The sequence below is a fragment of the Equus caballus genome, chromosome 5, assembly GCF_041296265.1.
Source record: "Equus caballus isolate H_3958 breed thoroughbred chromosome 5, TB-T2T, whole genome shotgun sequence".
Classification (NCBI taxonomy): Eukaryota; Metazoa; Chordata; class Mammalia; order Perissodactyla; family Equidae; genus Equus; species Equus caballus.
In genome coordinates, this window is record NC_091688.1 from 104,665,012 (window position 1) to 104,692,984 (window position 27,973).

General features: G+C 43.6%; 1 long non-coding RNA gene across 1 annotated transcript in view; it reads left to right on the top strand.

The window, feature by feature from the left end:
* Nucleotides 1-2,279: 2,279 nt before the first annotated feature.
* The window catches only part of LOC138924174 (uncharacterized), a 35,829-nt gene continuing 10,135 nt past the window's right edge, over nucleotides 2,280-27,973 (top strand). Inside the window, exon 1 of the long non-coding RNA XR_011438932.1 lies at nucleotides 2,280-2,408. This is a non-coding gene — a long non-coding RNA (uncharacterized lncRNA). The remainder of the gene's footprint in view (nucleotides 2,409-27,973) is intronic.

Here is a 27,973-nt window from a genome sequence, read left to right on the forward strand (position 1 = left end):
CAATATTGTAATTAATCCTGACTGCCTCATCTTGTCCGTAGGGTGTCATGAGAGATTTTGTTACGTGGCATTAGTTTGTCACCTGAGAGATTTTATGACATTTCGTTACTCATCCCAGATCGTGTTAGATGTCACATTAACTTCCTGTATGGTGCTGTCCTCAGGTTTGTTTGATAGAATCATTTCCAAGTGAATCCACGATGGCTCCACACGGCCACCTCACTTTTCCCGCATGCGAACCTCTCTCTTGCCAGGGACAAAGTCATACTTGCACATCTTGATTTCTTGGGAATTGTGTAACTATCGTCCTTTGAAATTACAGGTGTAGCCTCTGTTTGATCTTCTGGCCTATGTCCAGTTCTCCATGATTTTCTCATACAAGCATGAATTTGAAAAAATTTTTTGCACAGCATTTCATTAACACTTTCTGGAATTCAGAGTTGGCAAAAGACATCATTTTTGAGAGAAAAATAAGGACTTTTCTATTAGGAAAGAACTCTGGGATGGTTTTCTGACATATGTTACTATATCTATGAAAATAAGCTATTTTTAGAGACCAGTTTATAAACTCAACGTAAGGTTTAGTATTTCCATTCTATTCCATGAAGCTTTTAATTTTCTGATGCAAATGACACAGGAAGTCACATGATTTTTACTCATGGTCTAGCTGTAAAATACACAGTAAAGTCTTTTCCATGCATGGTGCGGTTTAGTGGAAAGATAGTGGCTTTGGACCAAAAATCTCAAGATAAATTCTAGTTCTACTACTGACAAAGTTTGTAACTTTGGAAGTCACAGCAATTCTTGTAAACTTCTTTTCATCCTCTGCCAAATAGGCATAATTATGCCCCATGCCCATGGGTTACTGCCTTTTATCAATTCAACAAAGTAACTGAGTACCTGCTGTACTCCAGACACCAGGCTGGACACTGAGGATGCAAAGATGAAAATATACCCATGTCTCAGAAACAGATGTGTAAACACGTTAATAAAACACAGTGTGGACATTTTTCTAATGGAAGGATCGTATTGGAAATGTGTCATTCATGACAGAGTGTGGGCTTCAGTCTATGAAATAGTTCTGGATTCTCCTCATATTTAAAGGTCTTTAAGTGTATGAGGAATTAAAAACTACAAAAATATCATCAAATGGCTTAGCTACCAGGTGGGCATGTAAAGTATAAGTTAAATGCAAAATTTGGGCTTCATTAGAAGCCATACCTTTTTTGAGGTATGAAGTCACTGATAAAGCAACAATCTTTAGTCTTTGTGGGACTTGAGACAAGTTGAAAAGGCAACTCCAAATTATATGAGAAGGTCATGTGAAAGACGATGTGTCATGAGATAATGTTGGGCCTGACATGTTAGACTTCTATAGCTCCTGGAAATTTTAGAATCAACTGAGGAAATTAAGCAGATATCAACATCAAGAATACATATTTTGCGTCCTGAAAGCCAATATTCAGTTTTGTGTCTGTCCTCACTAACTCTATTTGTCCTTAGGTAGTTTACTTAAATTCTCTGTACCTCCTCCGTTTCCTTATCTGTAAAATAGGGAGAGTGACAGAGCTGTTGTGAGGACACAGAACAGTGTCTGGAACATAGTAATTACTATAAAAGTGTTTACTATTTTTTTGTTTTTGAGGAAGATTAGCCCTGAGCTAACATCTGCTGCCAATCCTCCTCTTTTTGCTGAGGAAGACTGGCCCTGAGCTAACATATGTGCCCATCTTCCTTTACTTTATATGTGGGATGCCTGCCACAGCAAGGCTTGCCAAGCAGTGCCTTGTCCGCACCCGGGATCCGAACCGGTGAACCCCAGGTCGCTGAATCGGAACGTGCGAACTTAACTGCTGCATGCCACTGGGCCGACGCCTAAAGGTATTTACTATTATAATTACTAGCAATAATACTGAAAATCACTACGACTTATCATGAGCTTGATATTTTTAAGTCAAAGAATTTGTATTCAAGTTCCGGACAGTACCACAGACAAAGAACAATACATTACAATCACAAAGACTGGAAATAGGAAATTTAGTTTCCATTATTTGCAGATGATTTGATCATCTACATTGAAAATTCAAAAGCATTTACTGATGAAATATAGGAAAAAAGACAAGATTTTAGCATAGAAGTTAAATCAACGTAGAAAAAAAATCCATTGCATCAATGTACCAAAATAAATATTGCCCCCATTGTATTCTTAATACCCTGAGAACTCGAGCTAGTAATTTCCCTTGTCTGGGCGTGGCATTTTATCTGTTTACAGTTCAGCTCTTGTACACTGAGTTCATTTTACTCGGCTCTGCTCTGGTCTAGTTCTAACACACGATGGGTCATCTGATCTTCTGCCTCACCTCCCCTTCCAGGGTGTTTTTCAACTGAAAAGTACGCTCTGACATTTGGTAAGTGCAACATGTTATTTCAGATGCTAATTTTGATATAATCCTTGCCTCTACTGAGTTTATAACCCAGTAACAACAGAAAGATTAATACTTGCATTTTCTTAGCTCATCAAAGTTAGCACAGTACTTTCATTCTATGATAAAATGTTTCATGTGTATAACAAGTACATAAACGATGGAATACCACACAGAATGTAATAGATAATGTGAATGCCATGCAGAATGCGTTACGCTCAATTAAAGCAGTAGAAACTGAATAGTATTTGTGAGAACTTCAGTTCACATTGGCTGATTGGCCACACATTTATTTCCCTTTTCTTACTTGGCCTTAATAAAATTATGGTAAAGAATTAAATAAAAAAGCAACAAACTATCAGCCCATAAGGACAATGGTTTCATCTGCATTGTTTGCTTATGTATCTCTGGAACCTGGGAAAGCGCCTGGCACCGGGTGGCGCTGAGCAAACGCTGCCTGCGTGAATGATTGATGAATACAAGGGGAACTGAGGAGACGCCGTCCACAGATGAGATATTTCAACAAATTTATGAAAGACAAAGCAGGTGGGAAATTCTATTTCCTGTTATGTGGGAGAGTAGATAACCTAACTGACCCTCCTGCTGAAAGAAACTAGAAGTTCTGGATTTATGTGAGTGTTTTAAAATAAACTAATTAGCTAGCAAGAAAGGAGGCCCAACCAACTGAAAACAGGAACCCAGAAATGTCGGCATAGCACTTTGTGCTGATTTTGCTCTGAAGGCAACTGGTGAACACTGGGGACTTAATTCTCATGGCTCTGATGGCACCTCACACAAGAGATCAAGCCCCTGGTCTAAAACAGGACATCCTGCCTCCCCTTCTCATCACTGGGGATGGTTCCCCATGCTTCCTTTGTCAAGTCGGAGCTTCCTAACCCTGAGGAGACGCAAGGAGCAGAGTCTGTCTGTCTTAGTCTTTTGTGTTATTGGAGTGAAAAACACGCTCTCTAACAATTTTAACTCCAGAGTAGCCATCATTAAAATGTGAGCCAAAATTGACATGGCCTGGGTTGTCCAAAAAATCTTGATTTGAGAATTTAGTTAAGAGAGTTCTAGATTTATTGTATCCAAAAGGCCTGGCAGACGCATATGTAACAGCTCTTTGAAGAAATTCTCAAACTAGTCCTCAATGATATGTAAATTTTAAAAGATTATAAATTGACAGCTAAAAATTATAAATCATGGGGGCTAGCCCCGTGGTATAGTGGTTAAGTCTGGTGTGCTCTGCTTCAGTGGCCTGGGTTCGTGGGTTCCAATCTTGGGTGTGGACCCACACCACTTGTCAAGCCATGTTGTGGGGGAGTGACCCACACACAAAGTAGAGGAAGATGGGCACAGATGAGCTCAGGGATAATCTTCCTCAAGCAAAAAAAGAGGAAGATTGGCAACAGATGTTAGCTCAGAACAAATCTTTCTCAGCAAAAAAAATAAAAAAACCCCAAAATTAAAAAACACAGAAGAAAATGCACACCATGAGTAAGAGCCAGCAGAACCTACAGATGAAAGAATCAGACTCAATCCCCCAAATTTTGAAGTATCATGCAGAATATAAACTAAATGTATAAATAAGTTTTATGTAAGTCTGTATAACAAAGTACTTCAAAATGCAATGGATTACAAAATTAAGCCCTAATTTCTTGCTAAGGCTCTGTAGGTGGGGATATGGCTCTGCTCAACTTTTGGGTGTGATGAGCTTGATTTAAGCAGAAGCTTGGCCTCAGGTCTACACCACGTGCTTCTAACCCTGGGACTCTGGCAAAGGACGGAGCAGAGCTGGGATGTGCTTTTGCTGTGCTGGATCTCAGGTGTGCAAGAGACCCAGCCCAGCAATGCAGGCACGCTAGAAGCCCCACTCAAACACGTCGCACACCACGCCTGTTCACATTGCCCAAGTCACAGTCAAGCCCAGCATCAGCAGAAGAAAGAGGAAATCTTCTCCCACAGGTTTTGGGGGAAAGGAGAATGAATATTTGACAAGCGATAATCCAATTTGCTGCAATAAGCATGACCAGTGTGCTTAAACAAACAAAAGAGAATGCTGAAAATATTAATTATGAGCAGACTATAAAAGTGACCAAGAAAATCTGAAAAAATAATCCAATAAATGTATAGCAATAAAAGTATAATGTTTGAAGTGAAGACTCAATTTTATAACAGATTAGACTCAGCTGAGGAGAGAATTAACACACTAGACTACACGTCTGAAGCGACACAGAGAAACAAAGAGATTTAAATCCGTGAGTAGGAGGGAAAGAGACATGGGCGGAGTGAGAAGATCCAATGAAACTTTGTCAGAGAAGAAGAGAGGGCGTGAGAAGGGAAATGTTTGAAGAAAGTATAGTCGGGAACTTTCCCAAACTTAAAAATGACAAAAATCCTCAAATTTGGGAAACCTAATTAATTTCAAGCAGGGTAAATAAAAATAAATCTACACCTGGACGCATAATGGTGAAACTGGAGTAAAATTCACATGATAGAAACATTGCAGAGCATTAAAGAATGACAGAATAGCTTTAAAACAGCCAGAGAAAAAAGACAGGGGACCTGCAAAACCATGCTAATTAGTGTGTCAGCTGACTTCTGACAGCCATAAGGGAAGCTAGAAGCCAGTGGAACGAAGGCTTTCACATGCTCAGGGAAAATACTTATCAAGCGGAATTGCATAAACGATGAACCTTTCTTTCAATAATAAAGGTGAAGTAAAGTTACTTTCAAACAAAATTTGAGTTTACCAACAGATCCTTATTGCAGGAAATTCCAAATTATGAACATTAGGGAGACAGAAGTTAGATCAAAGGTTTAAGATGTAAGGTAGAATGATAAACAATAACAACAAAGATGACCAAATGAATAATTGTTAACTGTGCAAAACAAAAAATTTTTTGTGGGGTTAAAATAAACTAATGGAAAGTGAAAATACATGGCAACAACATCATAAATAAATTGGGTAGATGTTGATAAGAAGGAGCATAAGGTATCGATAAAATTAGGACTTTGGTCAATTAACTACAAATGTGAAATTTCTAGAGTGACCACTAAAAGGAGGGAAATACAGTGTAGATAAGAGAGAAAAAAATTGAATGAGAAAAATTAATCAGTCTAAAAGTTGATAAGAAAAGAGAGAGAAACCATAGAAAAGCCAGGTCAAGGAGAAAGTACACAATAATGTTGCAGTAATAAATTCGTGTAAATCATTGTTATGGAAAATGTAAATGAACTAAACTCTGCAATCGAAAGGCAAAGATTATGAGGACAGCTTTATTAACAATCTCAAGGTGGATGCTGTTCAGGAGAGCCCTACCCAAAATACAGACACGAAAGATTGAAAGCTAATGGATGGAAAAGACAAGTCAACAGATGTGGCCATGGGTCTCTCGTATTCTCGCTGCATTGATAATATTTGACAAAAATTACTTGCTCCAATCTACCCTGGGCACCAGTTTCAAATGTAGTCCCTGCCTTCAGTGTGTATCTGGCCGACCGTCTCTTCCTGTGACTGATGGCCCCTTCCCAGTTAGCTGGGGTTACCCCCGACTCAGTGCCACAGGCTGCCTGAGTGGAATACTGTCCCCCGTAGCCCTCATCCTCCCCTTCGGTTCAAGTGCTTCGTGGGGAGGCTCCTGTTAATGTCATTTTGGTGAATAGTCTCATGCCCTTGGGGTGGAATTTATATCTGCACACAGGCCTCACCTCAGGAGGTCTAACGTGGTGTTTTCACACAGGCTGTTAGGAAAAAGGCATTAAGAATGGGGCCTTTGGAGCTTCTTTTTCTTCTTTTTTTTTAAATTGTGGTCATAATAGCTTATAACATAGTGAGATTTCAGTTGTATGTTACCGTTTGTGAGACACCGTATATATGTGCCCCTTGACTCCTTGTGCCCACCGTCCACCCCGCTTCCCCTCTGATAACCACTAATTTATTCTCTTTGTCCGTAAGTTTGTTTATATTCCAGAAGTTTTATGGTTTCAGGTCTTACCTTCAAGTCTTTGGTCCATTTTGAGACTATTTTTGTGCATGGGGGAAGATAATGGTCTACTTTCATTCTTTTGCATGTAGCTGTCCAGTTTTCCCAGCACCATTTATTAAAGAGGCTTTCCTTACTCCAGTGTATGTTCTTGTCTCCTTTGTTAAAGATTAGCTGACCATAGATGTGTGGTTTTATTTCTGGGCTTTCAATTCTGTTCCATTGATCTGTGTGTCTGTTTCTGTACCAGTACCATGCTGTTTTGATTACTTCAGCTTTGTATATTTTGAAGTCAGGGATTGTGATGCCTCCAGCTTTCTTCTTTTTTCACGATTGCTTTGGCTCTTCAGGGTCTTTTGTCGCCCCTAGATGAATTTTAAGATTCTTTGTTCTATTTTTGTGAAGAATGTCATTGGGATTCTGATTGGGATTGCACTGAGTCTGTAGATTGCTTTGGGTAGTATGGACATTTTAACTGTTTATTCTTCCAATCCATGAGTATGGAATATATATCCATTTCTTTATGTCATTATTGATTTCTTTCAGTAATGTCTTATAGTTTGCTTTGTATAGGTCTTTCACCTCCTTGGTTAAATTTATTCCTAGATATTTTATTCTTTTTGCTGCGGTTGTAAATAGAATTGTATTCTTGAGTTCTTGTTCTGTTAGTTCATTATTTGAGTATAAAAATGCTACTGATTTTTGTAAGTTGATTTTGTACCCTGCAACTTTCCTGGAGTTGTGGATTATTTCTAATAGTTTTCCAATGGATTCTTTAAGGCTTTCTATATATAAAATCATGTCACCTGCAAACAGCGAGAGTTTCACTTCTTCACTGCCTATTTGGATTCCTCTTATTTCTTTTTCTTGCATAATTACTCCGGCCAAAACCTCTAGCACAATGTTGAATAAGAGTGGTGAGAGTGGGCACCCTTGTCTTGCTCCTGTTCTCAGAGGGATGGCTTTCAGTTTTTCCTCATTGAGTATGATGTTGGCTGTGGGTTTGTCATATGTGGTCTTTATTATGTTGAGGTACTTTCCTTCCATACCCATTTTATTCAGAGTTTTCATCATGAATGGATGTTGGATCTTGTCAAATGCCTTCTCTGCATTTATGGAGATTATCCTGTGGTTTTCTTCCTCACGTTGTTAACGTGGTATATCACGTTGATGGATTTGCGGAAGTTGAACCATCCCTGTGTCCCTGATATGAATCCCACTTGATCATGGCGTATGCCTTCAGAGATTCTTGAATCATCCAGAGGTGCCCGTTGGTTCTTTGCCTGGTGTGAAGCAGCTGTGACTGGGGGGTGTTCGTTTTTCCTGTCGTCAGCCCTGACGTCCCACCTGAGTTGGAGTCACTGTTTTTGCTTTGTACGTGAGTCGAGCTTCATCTACGCACTGCCCATTGCCCCGTGTGCATCGAAGTGGAGCACACGGTGCTGGGGAGCTGGCACCCGGCACTCAGCAAGGCTCAGCTGGTTGACTGAGGGACTCGCTTGTACACACCTGTCCTCCAGAGCACACAATGCAGGTTCACACCTCAACAAGGTGAGAAACGTCTCTGTGTGGGGACCTTGCAGGTCTCTTATGAAAAGGCAAAAAATGTTCATGGTAAATTCACAAATGTTGGAGTCCTACGAACACTCTGTTGCTTCTTGCTTTTCTCTGTTAGAGTTCTAAATGATTTCCTTCTCCCTCCTTTGTTTAATCCCACATGTGCCCACTGTGTTAACTTTTTGATGGCAAGCTTCCGGTTATGTCACCTTTGCTGAAAGACCCTCTATTATCATTTGGTGCTCAGAGAAAATAGTCAAACTACTCATTCCAGCCTCTAGACCCTTAGTTATCTGACTAGTCATTCTTTCCAGATTTTTTTATTGCTATTTTCATTTTTCATCCTAAATTCTTTCTGTCAAAGTTAATATTTGTTCTTTTTATACATCTTATGTTTCCTGCTCGCTTGCCCTTCACGCTGTGCTTCTGCCAGGAATGCCCTCACTCTCATTCCCACAACAATCATTTTTTTGTCTTGGTAAATACAAGGAAACATAACCCTCAGGTGGTGTTTTGTGTAGGTAGAGACTAACTGACTATCACACAGGACATTTGTTGGCTACTGTCGACAGCGTGGAAACGCTCAGCACCATAGAGTCTACAAAGCTGTGTGGACCTGGTCAGTCTGGCCAAGGCCAGAGAAAATGTCCTTAGAAGCAGGTACATTTTGTTAAGTGAGTGGCCTCCTACTGATCAGATCTCATTTATCTCAACTGCTTTGTCTTCATTTTTGACTTAATCCAAGTAAGAAGAAAGAAAGACAAACCCATGAGAAACCCTGGTCAATACATTGTGAATTTAAGAAGACTTGGGTAATATGAGTGATGCACTGATGGTGTGGACCAGTGGTTTTCATATTTTTCCCCATAGATTTTTGGGGTTTCTTAAAATGCCTTACAGACCATGTGAGAGATGAGGGCGAGGACTGAATTGCTGTCTGTCCTCCTTCCAATTCCACTGGACTCCTTCCCCGTCTTTCTGGACACGTGGCTGGCCACACCACTGGGATATGCGTTACTTTGACGGGAGAGACAAAATATCACTTACCTTTATGACCTCGCCCTACCCTGTGCTATGGACTGGATGCGTGGGTCCCCCCCAAATTTATTTGTTGAAATCCTAACCCCCCGTGTGATGGAGGTGGGGCCTTGGGGAGGTGATGAGGTCATGAGGGTGAGGTCCTCATGATGGCATTGGTGCTCTTGTTAGAAGAGACACTGTGTTCTCCACCGAGTGAAGCCACAGCAAGGAGACTGCGAGCCAGGAAGAGGGCTCTCACCAGGGGTCAAGTCAGCTGGCACCTCAGACTTGACTTCCAGCTCCAGAACTGTGAGAAACAAATTCCTATTGTTTGAGCCACGCAGTCGGTGGCATTGAGTCACGGCAAGCCCGAGCTGACGGGGACTGCCTGCCTCTCCCGCCCCCTCCTGCCCACAGCACACACAGGATGTGTACTTAGGGGTGGTAAGTATGTTAGTAAATTTGACACCAAACCATTCAAAATGGCCCGGTCAGCCTCCTGGACAACACATAAACCCGTGCTAGAAAACTTCCAGCAACAGAGAGGGTCCCAGAGAGCAGATTTTTAAAATCCATGAAGAGTTTGCTTTTGCCTAGGTAGTTTTAACCATTTTTATCTCCATTCAAACTCTTGTGTCTTTTTATATTGCAGGATTATTCTCTATTCAAGATTTTACAGAGAAAATATTCACATGATATAGACACAAGCACTAAATCACTGTACACCATCTCTGGGTATTTACCACTATTATTATAGCAACTGCTCAGGCACATTTCAGCTCATGCGTCTCAGCTGATCCTTGTGCTACCCTGTGGGGTTGGTGATGGTCTCCTTCTTTTTTATACGAGGAAACTGGGCATAGGAAAGTGAAAGAAACTAAAATTATAATGGTCATAAAAGGGCATTTGAATTTTGAATTATACATTTTATTCCATATCATTTCCTTTGCTTTTTATGTGCTTAACCTGTGTAAAAAATAGAATCCAGAGAAGCACGCGTTTGTAGGATGAACAGTCAGACGTGAATCCGTATGGCCAGTTATAATCAGGTCCAGATGCTTAGTGCTCTGAGCTACGAGAGACCCCATTTGATGCCCCAGTTACCTACCATCATCACGATTAGGATGGGCATCCGCCGACACTTGATAAAGGAGATAGCGTAATTTGGTGGAAAGAGCACGGGCTTTGAAATCTGTCCTGGAATCGGTTTTCAGCTCTGCCACTTACTAGCCATTAGATGTGGAACAACGGAGAGTGAACCCCTCTGAGTCCCCATCTCCAGATGCATCAGATGTGATGACAGTGATTTTATCTTATGGGGAGTAAAGGAGATAGCGAACAGGAAAGCACCTGTGATGGTCCTGGACATGGAGCGGGCACACTGTAGGCACCCAAAACTGCTAGTGGAATCTGAGTTGTAGGGGTTCTGCACCAACACTCATTAGTGTAAGTCAGTCAGCCTCCTGCTCATCGGGGCTCACCAGCTGTTGGTGAGTCACTGAACAGAGACAGCACAAAGGCAGCAAAGACCAAGATCCAAGTGAGCGAAACCATGGCGGGCTGGTGCGGGAGGAGAATCTCAGGGCTAGATAGTCAGGCCAACTGACCTCTTCAGGAGACCAGCCTTCTGGAAAAAGGCAAGCTTTTGTTTAGATGGACAGGGAGGAGGGAGCATGTGTGTTGGAGGACGGGAGAAATGACTTCTAGGAGAAGCGGATGTTTGTATGGGAAGGAGAGGCGATCATCGTGGGTGGAGCAGAGGTCTTGAAGGTGGCTTGTGCACTGTGCTTTACAGTTTAAAAAACGTTTTGCCTCACTTGAGCCTCTGCTCAGATCTAAGAGGAGGAGAGGACAAATTTCACGACCTTCTTTTGAAGAACAGATAAAACGGCACGTGATTCTGAGAGGCCGAGGGACTTGGCTAAGGTAACACGTCTGTTACCGACAGGGTGGAGCCTCAGGCTGCAGTCTCCTGCCTCCCAGGGGTTAGGGAGGTGGGAGGGATCAGACCAAAGAAGTAAGAGGGGAAATTGTGACTTTGAGGGACAACCTTAGGGGTTTGGGATTTTTATTCTGCAAGCCACAGAAAAACTATAAAAGCTTATGACCAAAGCACATATGCAAGGTAATATTTTTGAAGATCAGTCTGGCAGCAGACCTGGGGTGGATGTCTGTCCCTCAGACAGGGCAGTGTTCTTCTAGAATCTCTCTCTTCCAAGACCATTGTCCAAATGAGTTTCAGGGCAAAGAAGGCTCTGTTCTTTATGCCATCTTGGAGAAGGTACTCTTAATCAGGGAAATGGAGCTATTAGCACACTGGCAGCCTTTTCTGTTCTGCATTTTAAATTGTTAATTCAATTTATTTCTGGATAAAATATCTGTGTAAATCAAGCCAGTTTGCAAAACTGACAGCTCCATGAAAAAAATATCGGGGGGAAAAGATCATATGCATGACTAAGCTATATTTTAATCTAAGCAAGTGTTCTGATTAAATCATAAGGGGCTGGCAGAATGGGACATCGTAACTCACTGAACTGGGTCAGGCTCATCTCCCCAGACAGCTCCAGTGCAATGAGCCGTTGGGTTTGGTGGAAAGATTAAGGTCTTGGAGTAGGTCAGATCTGGGTTCAAATCTTGAATGTGAGCCCCCAGAGGTGAGGGACGTTCTGCCCACTGTTGTGACTACAGCACTAGGACAGTATCTGACTCAGAGTAGGTACTGTACAAAGATTTTCCAAAATTAAGCAAAACGAGAACTCAGCCCTACCACCTACCAACTGGAAAACACGGGTGAGTGACGTCATCTTACTGCTCCCCAGCTTCTCCTCCGGAAGTAGAGACAGTGCTGTTCACTTTACAGAACTACTGTGAGGATCAGTTGCAATGAGAGTGAGCAGGATGTGGGCTGTGGGGCGGGATGGTTTGGACGCCTGTCCGTGAATCCAGGTCGTAACCTGGGTTTCCCGTCCAGATGTTCCCAGCATGCTTTGCTGGGTGGAGGCGACGTCCTAAAGGGCCCTGACTGAGCCAGACACTCGGGTTTCTATCCTTCTCAGGGACATCAGTACTTTTACCAAAGGTCTTCTACTGTTGAAATCCAATTTTTCAGGGTGGTAGAACTTTGAACCAAATTATTCCTAATTAGCAATTAGTTCATTTAGGAAGATGGTGGATGCCCACATAGTGGACACATTTTTTATATTATTATTATTCTATGATCTCTCCCATGGAGAGATTCTGTGAGATTCATCTCATCTTTTTACTTGCTATGACAAAGCTCCTTCTCAAGTGTTCCCATTTTGAAGATGAGGAAATCGACCTGGAGAAACCAAACGAGAAGCTCACAGTCACTCATTAAATCAACAGCAGAGCTGATGTCTGAACCAGGACTCTGGGTTCAAAGCCACCATGCTTTATGGCGGTATTCCACATACGTTTGTTGATTGAATTAATGGGCAAAGGGCATCACACTCGGCTTTAACTCTCCTTCGGTCCAAGATGTTCTTTCAGCTCCCACCGTGAAGATATGAAAAACGAGGAGTCTGGCTCTGATTCAGTAGCTAAAAGCATGTGTGCTGTGGAGCTGTTAGGTTTTTGTTGGACTGTTCATGAGTGTACATCAGTCTTACAAGAACAAGGGCATCCTGTCGATTTATTATGTGCCGTCCCTTCCGCCGAAAGAAAGAGAAATGAAATAAAATATTGCAAAAAGGCCAAGGTAAAGCGGCTATGAAACGACGTCCGTGACGGCAGGAGCTGACCTTCGCTGGGTGTGATTATGCCACAGGCCTCAGGCTCCGTGCTGTACCGTCATTTCACAGTGGCCCCCGGAGGGCGAACTGTTGTCCACAGTTGTAAGAGGAGAAACTGCCCTGCACTCTCCATGGCGTCCTGTCTCCCTCAGGACAGTGCCAGACGCCCTCACCGTGGCCCACAGAGCCCTCCACCACCAAGCTGACCATCCCAAGTTGAGCGCAGGAAACCCAGGATTGTGAGTGTGATCAACACCCCATCGTCTTGCTCAGCAGACACTGGGAGGCAGCGGGATTCCACGGGCACGGTGTGGTCCCCACGTCCGCCGGAGGTGAGGAGGCCTCTTTGGTTCAGGTCCAGCAAGCGAGAGGACAGGCAGGGTCAAGCCTCTCCGGCCCCGTATTGATGTCTGAGAAAACCCCAACAGGAAGGGGTGGGGCTTTGCCTCTCGTGGCACAGGGCACGGGGGAAAATGGGGCTGCAGTGCCACCAAAACACCAAGACCTTTCCCAGGAAACACTACGAAGTCGCAGCTGCTGTTTGGGGAATGAACGAGGATGCAGACTTCCTTAAGGGTAATTTGATTAAAAAATAAAATAAAGTCTTTATTAAAATGGAGACTGAGCGGTTAGAGAGACCAAAGCTTTCCTGTGGGTACAAGGGACAAGGAGGAGGCCCCTCTGCTGTGAGATGAGCACCTTCCTGGAGGATGTCAGTGTCACCGTCAAGAAGGTCCATTTATCTGTCTTCTGAGCCTTGGGAGGTCCCTCACTAATTTGTGAGCTGGGGTTCCGGGCGAAGCTTGATTGAAACTCAGCTTACTCTTACTTTCTCTGACAGCCATGGAGAAGGAGTGTGGGAGACGGAAAGAGGCTCCCGGGACCTCCTGGTGGCTGTGTGCTTACCTGACCCTCTGCCTGGATAGACGAGAGAGGCAGGTCCACAGCTGTGCTCCACATGACCTTCTCTGTGCAGCGACCAAGCCATGCGCCCGGCGGTCATCAATCCTGGGCACGGCCTTACACCAGCTCTCCACCCCATCCTTCACCCACTCCTGACAGGTGGAAAGCAGATTTGCATAACAACCTGTTTAAACATTCAATTTTTATCCACCTCCGAGGCACTCCGTCCTCAGCAGTTCTAATGGTTAGTGACCCCTTCAAAACCAACATCGTTTGTCAAGTCAAATTAGGCTTGTCACTAAGTGCAAGGCAGTGACATTCATCTTTCTGATGCTTGCACACCAGTGTGAGGAGAAGTTCTCCTGCGGACTCGGGCTTGCTATGCTGAGTGAGTCGGCTCCCCAGTGAGGCAATTGTAGAGAAACAGGAGACTTAGCTGGAAGGAAAATATTGTTGGGTCACTTGAAATGTATGCAGATTTGACATTTCCCTTCTGATTAGCGTGTCTACACATTAAAGTTTGTGTGTGTCACATCGGATAGTTCAGACGCCGGGGAATGTCAGTGAGCACTTGAAGGAACTTGATTTTGTTGCTGACGGAGAAAATGGGAGGACTAAGGGGAAAACTTAAGATGGGCACTTCATTTGGGGTGACACATGGACTGCGTAGGGGTTTTCAGAATAAAAATAAAATGCCGGGAAGGGAACTAACTCGTCTCCGAGGTGCCAGTTGCCCTGTATACACACACGCACACACATATATGCAGCCTAATTTCCATCTTTGAGGGGCTGTGGTCCTTTTGGTAAACAAGAGGCAAGCATGGCTGAAGGCCCGGCAGACAGTAAGAGCACAGAGCTGCGGTCTCAGACTCACACCTGGCAGAGGCCCGGTCCTGCTCCTCCCGCCTCGGCCTGCCACCTCCTCAGGGTGCAGCGCATCCCGCCTCACCCACCGCGGGAGCCGTAACCGAGAACGCCAAGCAGTGCCCGAGCGCCTGGCTCTGTCCTCAGTCTGCAGAGCTGGAGATCAGACTCAGCCTTTCCGCTGGGGCCACACGCCAGATCAGGCCAGATCCTGCTCACTCCTGATGCTGTAAACAAAGTTTTCTTGGAACAGACACGTTCATTCATCCACACGTTGTCCAGGCTGTGCGCTCCAAGGGCGGAGGTGAGCGGTTGAGACAGGCTGCGGCACTCACAACCCCTTGTCTATTTACCCTCTGACCCTTTAGAGAGATTGTGCTGACTCCCGTGTTCGGGCTCTTGCTGAATCCTTTACACCACCTGTGGGGACGGCGCACAAAGGGAGTGACAGGATGTCATGGGGTGATCGTGTACGCTACCTGAGAAACTGCGAAACAGTAGACAAAATAGTGTGAAAGCTGGAGAACCAAGGCAAAGAAATGTTATCCAAACCATATTTTAGTTCGAGCCCTCTCCTGTCAACGCTAGGATGCTAAAGTCGCTCCTCCAGGCCCTCCTGCAGCCCCAGAGGGTATCCACTCCCTTCGCTTACCCTGACCTCCCAAGGCTGTGGCTCTCAGCCTCAGGTCCACTTGCGGAGATGAACAAAAACACACACACGCTGCTGCACCAGGAACAGAACCTCAGGTTTACTGAGTCGAAAATCCTCGGAATGGTAGCGGGACGTTTATATTTTCAAAATGTTTTATCAAGCAGCCCATGTCTGGGTATCCTTGCCACAAACAACTACAAATCTGTCTACTCCATCCTCCTGCAAGCGCTTGACAATAGTTATCCTTCCGTGGCCTTACACATTATCTACATGTCGACTTGACCTTGAGCTTTCTCTCAGCTGCAGATGCATTTGTTTCACTGTCTACTTGGCATTTCCACTTGGAATCGCAAACTTCACCTGTCCCAACATAAATTTTGATTTTTCCACCAGAGTCATCCCCATCACAGTCAACGGCATCACCTAATCAGTTGCTTAAGTCCAAATTCTAAAATGTTTCCAGGATTCTTTTTTCCCCAGTCCCTTGTTGGTGAGTCCAAAATACATCCTGCTTCTAACTCCCTTTCCTCTCCAACACCACACTAGGTTGGGATACCATCCTCTCTCACCTGGATCACCGTAAGAGATCCAGACTTTCTCCCTGATTGGATTTTTTTGGGGGGGAGGGGAGTTAGCCCTGAGCTAACATCCGCCGCCAATCCTCCTCTTTTTGCTGAGGAAGACTGGCCCTGAGCTAACATCTGTGCCCACCTTCCTCTATTTTGTGTGTGGGACGCCGACACAGCATGGCTTGATAAGCGGTGGATATATCTGCACCTGGGATCTGAACCGGTGAACCCTGGGTCCCCTAATCAGAACGTGGGAACTTAATCACTATGCCACCAGGCCAGCCCCCTGATTGGGTTTTTGGATGCTCACAAACCACAATCTTCTCTCCAGGGCAGTTATAGTGATCTTCCTAAAATTATGTCAAGACACTTTCCTGCTTAAAGCCTCCAGTGACGTTCCATTGTGTTTAAAAACACCGCAGCTTCTTACTGCGTCCTGCAAACTCTATACATGTTCTGCCTTTGTCAGAATCCATCTATACCACTTTCTCCTCTATCCCACACAACAGCCTCCTGAGACTTCTCACTGTTTCTTGAACGCCAAGCTCGTTCATTTCTCAGGGACTTTGCACTGACTGCTCCTTGAGCTCAGACAGTTTGTCTCGTCTAGCTCCTCCCTATCACGCAGGATTCAGCTTAGAGAAGCCGTTCCCGACTACCCTATCTACAGAAACCCCCTTAAAGCAATATGCCACTTTTATTGAACACCTTGTTCTATTTCCCACATAACTCTTATCTATGTGAAATGATTGTGTTTATTTGTTTCCTTGTTATCCACCTTCCTGCAGCAGAACACAAGGGCCGCAAGAACACTCCACGTCCGGAAGATTGCATAGTGCATGATTGTTGCTTAGTATTCTCCTCAATCTTTTCTTTTTCAGGCTAAATTTTCCTACTGTTTCAAATACTTAGTAAAGTATGTTATGTGAGTTCATTAACTATGACCCATTGTGTGGTCACAATCTATTCGAGCCAACTTGCGTATACTTCCTCCGAGCAGAAGCTGGTCTTTGCACTCCTTTGAAAGCTTCCTATGCATTTAGTACAATATTGTGTACATAGTGGGTATTGAATAAACGTTGATGAATGGACTATATAATGGGCTTTTGGTTCCATACATCAAGATTTTCTTGAAGGACAGATAATTACTTCTACTTTATATCTGACATTTTAATATAACTGGTTGTGGTCATTATCCTTTGGAATTGAATCCTAGTCAATTCTTCCAAAAAAAAAAAAAAAAGAAGAAAATAAGGCAAAATTACCTGTGAGCAATCCACAATTGGATTTGCATTTAAAAATTGCCGAGTGAGCACTCCTGCCTGACGGCCAAATGAAATTAATCTCTCGTAACTCAAGGTCTCATCTATTTGGAGGGGGTGCTGGACTCAAGAAGGGCGGCAGGCTCTCTAAGTGGTACAAGTCATCTCTCTCATTATTTATATTTATAAGGTGTCCACAATGTTCCCACACGATGCCAGCAAGTGGGAATACAAAGGTGGTTATGAGACTGCCCTGTTCTTGAGGGGTTCTCCGTCTCATTCACATGGTCAAGTTCCCTGTCCAGCCTGCTCTCTGCTCCTTGGAAGTGTCCACATTCTTGAAGAAGCGATGGGACAGGTGTCCACATTAGTAATAGTTTTTCTCCTCTTCTGGATGCAGCTGCTGGTCTGTGGGCAGACACCCGACCCAGTGGAGTCAGTTTCTCTGTTGTAAAAGTTTGAATTTAAGGAACAAACACTGAGGGAGTTGACCCCTGAGTTGTGTAAATGGTGGAACACAGTGGTCCATGAGTTCTTGCTGCTCTGGTCCTGAGAAGGCCTTACTCCTGACCTCCCAAGACCTGACTATTTATTTGGTTTTCAGATTTCAATGATGCCTTAAGAGAATTTGAATAGGCTTCTGTTTCTTGCAACAAAATTTCGAAAGAGACCGGTTCCGCAGATGAGGAGACATCAACTGAAACCCACACTTCGGGTGGTCGGTGCCATGAGCGAGGTCCAGGCAGGTTGCTGTGTCAGTGAAGAGGAAGGGCCTTAGACCTGGCGTAAGAGAAAGCTTGCAGGAGATCTGCTAACCCGAGGGTGAGGCGTGACGATCGTCTTGGCGAAAAACGGTGGGGCGAAGAAACGGAGGTTTATGCAGCATGACCAAATCCAGGGACCTGTGCAACAGCAGCTGTACTGGGGGAAGTACAAGTTGAGTATAATTGGAACTCCAAGTGTCAGGTGGGGAAGCACAAGGAATGCTTCTGGAAAAGTGGGTAGAAGCAGGACCAGGGACCTTTCCTGAGATGCTAAGGAGACTGGGCTACACTTTTTTGGTTTCTAATCTGTCCCATGGCTGTTTTGGTTCCTTCTCTGTGGAGCTCCAGACCGCATCCTCGGGCACCTTCTAGCTGTGGCAAGCTTATGAAGAGAAACACCTGCTATGTGGAAAAAAGTGAAGATTCAAAATCGGGAGTCCAGAGTCTGAGCCTCTGCTAGCTGAGTAATATTGATCGAGGAATTTACCTTCTCTAAGCATCCATTTCCTCACCTGCAAGATGGAAATTATGAAACACCCACATCCCAGAGTTGTAGCTGAGACCCAGGCGAGTGGGTGTGGTGCCCGGCTCTGTGTGAGTTTCTCCATGAATTGCAACCGTTTTCTGAGCTCGAGTGTTGTCTCCTCATTGAGAATGGGAAACTCAGGCTCAGGGCGTCGAGCGTCTGTCCAGTTTCCTGCAGCTGGATGCAGAGCGGCTGAGGCACACGCTCCATCGGCCGGACTTTGAATACAGGGCTCATTCCCCAAACCACAGCTGCTTAGAGATAAGGAAGAAAATGAGAATTTTTAAAGCAGCACTGTTATGACTAAAAAATGTCGTACACACACTAGCTCTTGCCCTTCAGTGTGTGAGGTCAATGTCTGCTGACCGCCCACATCCTCCTTTTGGGAGGCCTCTGCCGCTCAAGAGCCCTGGGCTCCTTGGCTTGCTTCTTGTTATAGACAAAATGTTCACACACCCCTTGGATCCACCACGGCTGCCACCAAGGCGTGGCCTGGCTTCAAGGTCCTCACCAGCTCCCTGTCCAAGCTGACTCTTTCTGGTGTTCCGTTGCATTGGGCTCTGGCTAAGAACCTAAAAATTCACCTGATTACTTCATTTATCCTAAAGTATAAAAGACTTTTATTAGCTTATTTTATTGCTCCTGAGTTGTATGTTTCCTCTTAAACAGAGGTTCCCTGGAGACTCATTTTCTTAATCCAGCATTTCTTAAAGCTGTTCCTAGGAATGTTAATGCAAGGAGATGTTCCATTAAAATAGAATTCTTGACAATCACTATATTGGCTAACCTATTAAAGGCGCTGAGGAGTCCTGCAGATTTAAAAAAGTAGCTTTTCTAACTGAATGATTCTCCTTTGTTCGACCACCAATTCTCTTTTTGTGGATCACTTGTTAAAGTCTCATAAAATTAGCATTACGCAGAACTCACGTTGGGAAACAGCACCTTCACAAAAATCTGTCTCTGTGGAAATTCTGCCGTTGTGCTGCCTGGAAGGAGTGATCTTGTGAAAGCAGAGGCATGTGGGCATAATTCTCAAATACAACATATCGCGTTATTCTCAGGGGTTTTATGGGACTTGAAGATTATACAGTTGGTAGGGCACCCTCTAAGGAAAATAAAATAAATTATGAATCAAAATTAGGTTTCAGCGGTAACTTGTGCGGGTAAAGACCCCTGCCTGAACTTTATCACCAGCCCACAAAAGATCGGCCTTTTTCAAATGAGCGTGAGCCCAGCCTGGCTTGTGTTCCTGCACAAGTGGAAGAACAGAGGACCAGCCAGCGGAGGCTTATGCTCCCGTCCAGCATTGCGCACTTCCTAAATAAGGATCCATATACTGGTTTCTGTGAAATTGAGTAAGTCACTTTATTTCTCATTCTCATGGGCTCTATTTTTAAAATAGGGCAATAATTGTCCTATTGATGATGAATAATTATTTTGGAGAAATAATTAATGGGGAAGTATTTTTTAAAAAACAGAGCTGCAGCTCAATACAAATATTGGTTATGATATTCTTGCAAAAATGCTTAATTCTAACTACTACATATATGTTAAAAATCACTTATATTATTACTAACATGTCAAATAAAAAACAAATCTGGACTTCAGTAGGGGGAGACTTTATTCAAAAGGAATATTGCAGTAAGGAGAATGAGACTATTGCAATAGAGAGAAAGCTGTGACCATAAGCTCTGCAAGCATCTTGCACAGAAAAGGGATTTTCTTTCTTTCTTTTTGTTTGGTGAGGAAGAGTGGCCCTGAGCTAACATCTGCTGTCAATCTTCTCTTTTTGCTTGAGGAAGATTGTTGCTGAGCTAACATCTGTGCCTATTTTCCTCTGTTTTTTATGTGGGATGCCGCCACAGCATGGCTTGATGAGCAGTGTGTAGGTTCACGCTGGAGATCCAAACTGGTGAACCCCAGGCTGCTGAAGTGGAGTGCATGAACTTGACCACTATGCCACTGGGGTGGCCCCAGGTTTTCTTTTATAGAGAGAAGAAACACCACCGAAGTCAGCTGATTCTCAGGAGAGGCTGTTAAGTGAGGGTTGTTCTAAGTTACATGCTCAGTGGCGGCCAGAGTTCAGAGACCTGGGGGAAGGAGAGAACCGAGTGGAGTTTGGTCAAGCCAAGTTATGGGCATTTCGTCCAGTTTGGTCAGTGGAAAGAAACAGCTCAGCTAATCATGCATGAGACAAAGAATGGGAGTTTGGAGGTCTGAGTCTGGTCTTGTCACCCAGAAGCAAGAGGCTCATCCATGCATTGTACATGGGTCACACGCAGCGGGGCCATTTTTGGGAATATGATGGGATTTCTTGACCATTGCTGTTTTCCAAGAGCACAAGGCTTAGGTGAGGTCCAACATTGTCACATGTCATCACTGTCATTGCCTTTCTGAGTTTGGTTAGTCATTCAACATACAGTATCTGTGGGCAAGATGTTTAATCTTCCAGACCTTCAGTTTTCTCATCAGCAAATGGGAATGATTGTAATGATAACTAGTTCACTAGGATGCTGTGAGGCTCGAGTGACCTAATGACAATACAGGTGCCTCACAGCTGCGACTACTGTAGAGATGCTATTTATTACTTTTCATCACCATTACTAGTGGCTCCATGGACTCTGCCTCCTCCTCCTCCTCCTCCTTCTTCCAGGATAATTCTCACCTGACACAGTAAAACGGAGAGGGCGTCAAGCATTTATAAGACGAATAGGTCCCTGACACAGGGCCACTCAGTACTCACAATGAAGTCCCAAGATGTGTATTTGGTGTCCCCATGTTACAAATAAGGAAACTGAGGCTCAGCAAGGCAAGCTCACACATTCACAAGCGACGGATGGAGATAAGGCAGGTCTGGAGGAGTCTGACTCAGCTCTTTCTCATGAGGTGTGCAGAACCTGAGATGGTCACGCACGCGAAACAGCCAACTCTCATCTCAGGAAATAAAGAGAGATGGAGAGATGACTGGGCTACATATGCATGGGAGTAACTGATTTTATTTAATTCTGGAAGCATTGAGTTTGTTCTCCTATATAGTTTCTTTGAAATAGGCAGAAAAAGATAAAGAGGAGAGAGAGAGAAAAAAAAAAAACCTCAACTCATCAAGCCCACATTGCACGCTGCCTGCCAGCAGTGTTTCTTTTAAAAATAAAATAAAAATGTTCGGTTGTAGGTTTTTTTCCTTTTTGGAGAGATACAGGAATTGCAAAGAGAGTGCCAGACAGCACTAGCATATGCTTATTTTTCTAACTCAATGTGGGCAGCCTTTCTTAAACATTTTGTATAAATATATTTATTCTCCCACTGAGACCTTGCCTGCCAGGTTCAGGCACAACTGAGTAAGCAGATGAGTTATAAACCAAGGAAAGAAAAGGAGAGATTGCCATGGAAATGCTGATGGCCCCTTTGTTCCAGCTGAGTACATTGCCCGAGTGTAATAAATTAGTGGCTGATGCGTTGATGATAAATCTATAGCGGTTTTCATATTCAAAGTAAAATGTATTTCATTCTGTCTTTGTGGAGATGTAGTCAGAAAGCAAGGAAATGTTGACATCCGGTGGGCAAGATTGAAAAAAACACACACACAAAAACCCTGTGGTGCACAACCCAAATTTGCAAGCTGTCTGCATTTTTTGCATTGGCCTCAGCTTTGACAAATGCAAAAAAGTCACTAATATTTTGACACTCTCCCTGCCCATGTCTGATACCAGCTGGCTGCGAAGCCACATACTCATTGTTCTGCTGGATTTTAAAGACTGGGTCCCAGCCAAAGGACTGGACTGGATCCATTCATTCATTTTCAAGATTGAAGTTGCAGCTTAACTGTAATGACCATTTCTCATCTCAATCTGGAAACCTCTTCCAAACCCAACAGATGCCCTGAGAGGCAAATGTGCATTCGGATGGGAAACCACTCTTGGAGACAGAAACAAAAGGCGATCTCCGAATCTGAGAACAATTCCTTGTGTGGAGAGAAATTGATATTCTGTGTATTGATTATATCCTACTTTTATTTATTTCTTAAAAAAATGCTCATGCTTTTCGAACTTTGGTAAAAATGCTTATTTTACCATTTTAAGTGAAAATGAAAATTTAAATTGCAGATACAGTATGACAACAATTATGGAAAAATATGCCCAGAAAAAAAAATGGAAGAAAACAGCTAAAATGCCAAAAACATTAACGGGGGGGGATCTTTAAGGTTAGGGTGAGCTTTTTTTCTTTCTACTTTTAATGTAGTTTTCTTCTATAATGAGTTTAATTTTATAATTGGGGTAAAAAGGAAAATACACTAGTTGTTCCTTTGAAAAGGTGCTCTGTTTCTTTGCTCTGGCTGTATTTTCAGCTCTGGGGACCATATTGTTAGAGTAATCACAAGCAAGGATTGCTCAAGTGTGCTCAGCCGCAGAAAATAAAAGCACTCCATAATCTACAAAAAATAACTTTGCTTTCTACTTCTGAAAAATGTTCCCCTGCCGTGTGTTCCTGCTGTCCCATTTTTCCAGTCACTTAATAATTGGAGACATTAACCCTGATCGCTTTCAAATTTTCCATGTAAATGTACTTTCAGGTGAGCAGATGCCCGGGAAAGCTGCCATCCCGGGGCCAAGGGAGAAGGGAGCTACAGCTCCATCCAGGTGCCCCGAGATGCCTATATTTTTAGTCAGAGTACTCCTTGAGAAATAATTGTATTAACATTTTAATGTAAGTGTAATTCGTGTCCTTCTGTGTGCTGGACACTGTGCGAAGGACTTGTACGTACTATTTCGTGTGACCCTCAGAAACTTCATCCCCTAGATGCCTTCATCACATACGCCTACTTCAGCCGAGGAAAAGGGTGGATTGAAGATGGGAACCTGCATCAGTTTGATTGCAGCCCAGGCATTGTTGCCCTTAAGCTATTGGGTTCTGCCGTCATGTCCTGAAGACTTCCCTTGGGATCTCAGGGGCTCCACTTAGCAGCTGGCGACTCCAGCCCATCCCTGGGCCTCTGAGTCTTCCAGTTAAGCTGTCGGTAAATTGGGGTAATAAAGTTGAAGAACAGGAGTACAGTAGTTGACGCCGTCAGCATCGATTGGAGGAAAACTCTCCAATTCCAGAGCATCCTTTCCAGATAAAAACAGCTGAAAATGAACAGAGATAGGTGACTTTGGAAACATTTCCTTATCCTGCCTGTTACAATCGGACAGCATCTCTCCATGCCTGTACTCATGTTCCTCTTTCTGGCTCGTGCAGTGTTGATTAAAAACGATTGCCAGCAGTCGTCCACGATTGTCGGCCACGAACGCTGCTCTCCTCTTCTCTACCTGCTACCCCATGCACTATTCATGAGTTCTACGGTATTCGAAACTTCAATTTCCACAGATTAATTCTTACTAATTATTCACCATATGAACCTTCGCAGGAGAATTCCACTGGATGCTTCTCCATCCTGAGGCGGGGAAGGCAATGTCGAATTGTTTTCTGATTTCAAGTGGAAAACAAACTAATTATGTGGAAATATGATAATAGATTGCGCTGTGGGGACCAGGCGTCTGCAGGCTGCAGAATGTCTGCTCGCGGTCGGCCCCTCGTGCTATTTCTTCCAGGAGGAGCTGCCCTTTCATAAAGCATCAACATTATTGACTGGCCTGTGATTCCTTTCCTGGAGTTGAGGTAATTTGCATAATTGTATATTACTTCCGTCTGGTGGAAACAAACAAGATGTTCGGGTGCTAACGATGAAGCAGGCAGCATGGACTGCTGGGAAAAAGAGCGTTAGTAGAGTCCAAAGAAAACAAATAAACAGCAGCGTCTCTTTGGTACCTATAGCCACCGTCCTCTGATCTAGCTCTGTTCCCCTTGGCCACAAGCGTTGTTGTTTTTCCGTCTGTCCAAGCTTAGGAGGTGGCCTGGGCGAGGCACATATTCCAGATCTGTCGAAATAGAAAGCATCCTCAGGCCGTGAGTGTCCACACTTGGCGTATTTGTTCAGGTCATTTCTTCTGCTTGGAGTGTCTTCCTTCTTCCCTCTGGTGGAAGTGTCTTATTCGTCACGATCCAGCTCAGAGGCTTCTCTCCTTTTGAGGTCCCCAAGGTTTCCTCTTAGTCTGCATTGTTCTCTACCTGAGCAAATATCAAATCAACACAACACGCGCTCGGCAAATTCATTCTCATTCACTTGCTTAACAAACAGTTTTGATCTTTACGATTTGCTGGCTCTATTTGCTGTGCTCTGGAGAGAGTGAGCAAACAAGAAAAAACTAAATCTTCCTTAGCTTCAATTCTCCAAGCCTCTTCTTCTCTGTAGCAGTTCAAATCTCTAGCTAGCAAATATTTATTCTGCCTCGTAATACACCTGGTGGACGAGTCGCAGCTCACTTATCTCTACAGCTCCATGACCAGGTACACAGTAAGGGCTACATAAATGTCTGTCAAACAGACTTGAGGTTTAAGGAGAGTGGGTCATGCAAACTGATGAATTACATGAGCGTTGCAAACGGTTATCTTACTTGCCAGCTCCAAGTGATTTGTACTGCCTGCGTACCCTTAGTGGGAAAGCCTTCTGTGATTGATTAGTCATGCCTGCAATGGAAATCTCAGTGGAGAATCGCAAACCACGTACAGGGTGCTTTCGTTCCCGTGACAGAGATTAACCTCTGGCATCTTCAAGAGACTCAACGGGTATAGGTATGGATGTTTCATGGGTGGAATTGATGAGTTTATCAAGTTGGTTGCCTACAGTTCAAGTGTTAAACAGGTTATAATCCACCAAGAAGATTGCAATATTGTGGTTTTGAACTTTAAGCCCTTAAAATGAAATATTTTGATTTGCTTTTCATGGAGGTAACAAGATCTGCCTTTATTGGGCTGGGCACCTTTCATATATTATTCCAGGTGACTTGTCACAGCAACACTGCACATTAGGTCATTTTCATCCCATTTTACAGATGTAGAAACTGAAGCCCAGAAACTTGACCAGGATGAAAAGGTTGTGAATGATAAATCCAAAATTCAAGTTCAGTTTGTCCTGACTTCAAAGTTTATGCTTTTCTTTCTTTTTTTTTTTTTTTTAACTATCCTCATTACAAATTGTCATTCAGTTCTAGTCTAAAGCAGACTGCTCTGCACTCTGAGACCAGAGCCACTTGGACCTGGTGGATGAGGAGCAAACGTGTGAGGCACCCCAGTGAAGTGGTCTTTGAGGGCATAGAGGAGCCGGGCCCTTGTGTGAGGTGTGTGTGTGCAGACCGATTGACTGGGAAAAGCGGCTTCAAACGGAAAGAGGTTGAAAATGGAAGAGAACTCCTTTCATTGAGTGTTTGGCATGCCGGGCAGTGTGTGACATGCTGAATGATTTTCCTGAAGATCTTTTAGGATGAGCATTGCTAGCTCCATTTCTTGGAATAAGAAAATACAGGCTCGTTAACTACATTAACGACAAGAGGAGTATTGTTTATTCTGCTTCTCTGGTATTGAATCCCTAATTCAATATTGCATCTTCTGCCTGGCACAAAATAGAGTCTAAACAAACAAAAACATAGAAATATATTTTTGTGATGGTTAATGAGAAGTAAACGAGATTTTAAATCCAACTCTGTTCAACGCCAAAGTCTTTGCTGTTTCTATCATGTCAGGCTGCCCTTGGGAAGTTTAAAATCTGCTTGAGACTTTGAAACCAGTTCCATTTTTCAAGGATAACTTCTTGTACAGCTGCCTCAATGCAGCCGGTCCTTTGGAAAAAATGTTTATAAGAAGTCTTGGCAGGTTTCTTGGACATTAAATATCTCCTAAAAAATAATATTTAGATGGATTACATGTAAATGAATCAGAAACATATGGCTTCCATTTCCTTTCGAATGCACACACGGAACGTTTTTATGTATTTGGCAAAATGGATTTTCCTGAATGCCACCTCCACGCGCCCCTCCCCTTTCAGCCCCAAGCACATTATATCCAGGAGGACTGGAAGATCTTCTAAGAATCCCACAAAAACCTGGAACCTTCCATCTCTGCTTCTGACTCCACAATCCTATGTAGGTCATTTCCCCTTTTGTTCCCATAGCAGAGGCGGCTGCTGTTCAGCAAGGCAGGCCAGGCATCTGCGCCGGGCTGCCCGAGAACGTGAGGCCCTCATCACAGCAGAGACCCATCTACCTATCTTGGGAGTGCTGAGCACTGTCATTGCAAGCGAGGAGACTTAGTCTTCATGTATACAATGTTGGGTCATGTAAACTTTATAACATAAATATGTGCATATTTTGAGCCTTTTTAAAAAGAAAAAGACCGTTCCTTGAGATGTTTCGTTGGAAAAATCCCCTGGACCGGGAACAATCAGATATTTATTTAGAACAGTTAAAAGCTATTATGTAGCCTGTGGAGTATAAGATGCACCCATCATGACTTCGCAGCAAGGGCAGGAACCACAACATGCAAACTGATGAAGCGGCAGAGGGGACTGATGACCAACTGGACCACAGAGAAAGGAGTGCGCAGGCAGGCTTCTCAAGAGCTTTTTATGTACATTCCCAAAGGCCAGTGTCCAAATTGCAATGGTTGACCTTAATATTCAACTTAGATCAATTGAAAAAGTGAAGTATCTATTGTTAGTGATTTATTATAAAAGAACTATTGTAACATCCAAATATCTATAAGTTGGAGAAAACAGGGCCTGGGCAGAAAATAAGATCCTTTTCAAATGATGAAAGCAAAAAAAAGTGACTTCAAAGGAAACAATAGTGTGCAGGTGTCACCTAAGTCTATGGACATCACAGACTCACACGCCTTAGGGACCAAAGTAAATGAGGGAACACAGGCAGGATGAAAGTCAGTCAGGTTGGCTGGCGGCTGTGAGAAGCAGGAGTGAGCACAATCTCCCTGCAACCCACTCACGTTCATAATTTTTAAATCTCTAGTTGCAGACACATGTTTGAATTGCAGAAATAGATGTATCTTTGCATACCTGGTTTTCAACCTCGGTGACCAGTCACCAAATCTCTTTCTCCTACACCTGCAAACGTTCCCTCCGCTTTCCACCCTCATCTCCTTCCCACAACCTGTCTTGACCTACAAACGGAATGACTGGATTGGCCGGAGGGAGCTGGCCTGCATTTACTCAAGAAAATTCGCTGAGAGTGAGGTGCTGCCAGGTTCTCTTTCTACCCCTTTTCTTTCTCCTTATCTTTCTCTTCCTTCGTATAATTTCTGTTTTCAGGAAAGCAGCCTGATTCTGTTCAAAGCAATGTGATTTATGCCGAAGGAGGGAGCTCAGGTTGGAAGAATGATGGTGCCATTGTTGTGTCTTCGGATTGGATGGGCACAGCTGGAACAGAAGAGCGAGTGAGAGGGACAAAGGAGGTGGAGAAAGGAGCAGGGTGCTATTGAATGAAGTAGATTAATGTGAAGAAGGTATTTTTAGCTGTTTGCTTGGGTTATTTTCAGTTTGCTATATGTCCACGACAGCAAGGAAAGGAAATACTAATGTGAGTTATTCGAGCAAAAGGAAAATGATTCCAAATGAAAGTATGGAAATGCAAAATGGAATGAAAACCAATGGAAAGGATAAACGTGTGCGGTGAATCCAAGTTAATATAGACTGTGTGAGACAATAGTAACTGCCTATTGTATTTGACATACATGGAGAAATGAAGTCCATAACAACATAGCAGAAAAGGTGGGTGAGGGTGGATGAGTTAAAGTGCTCTAAGTCTTGAATT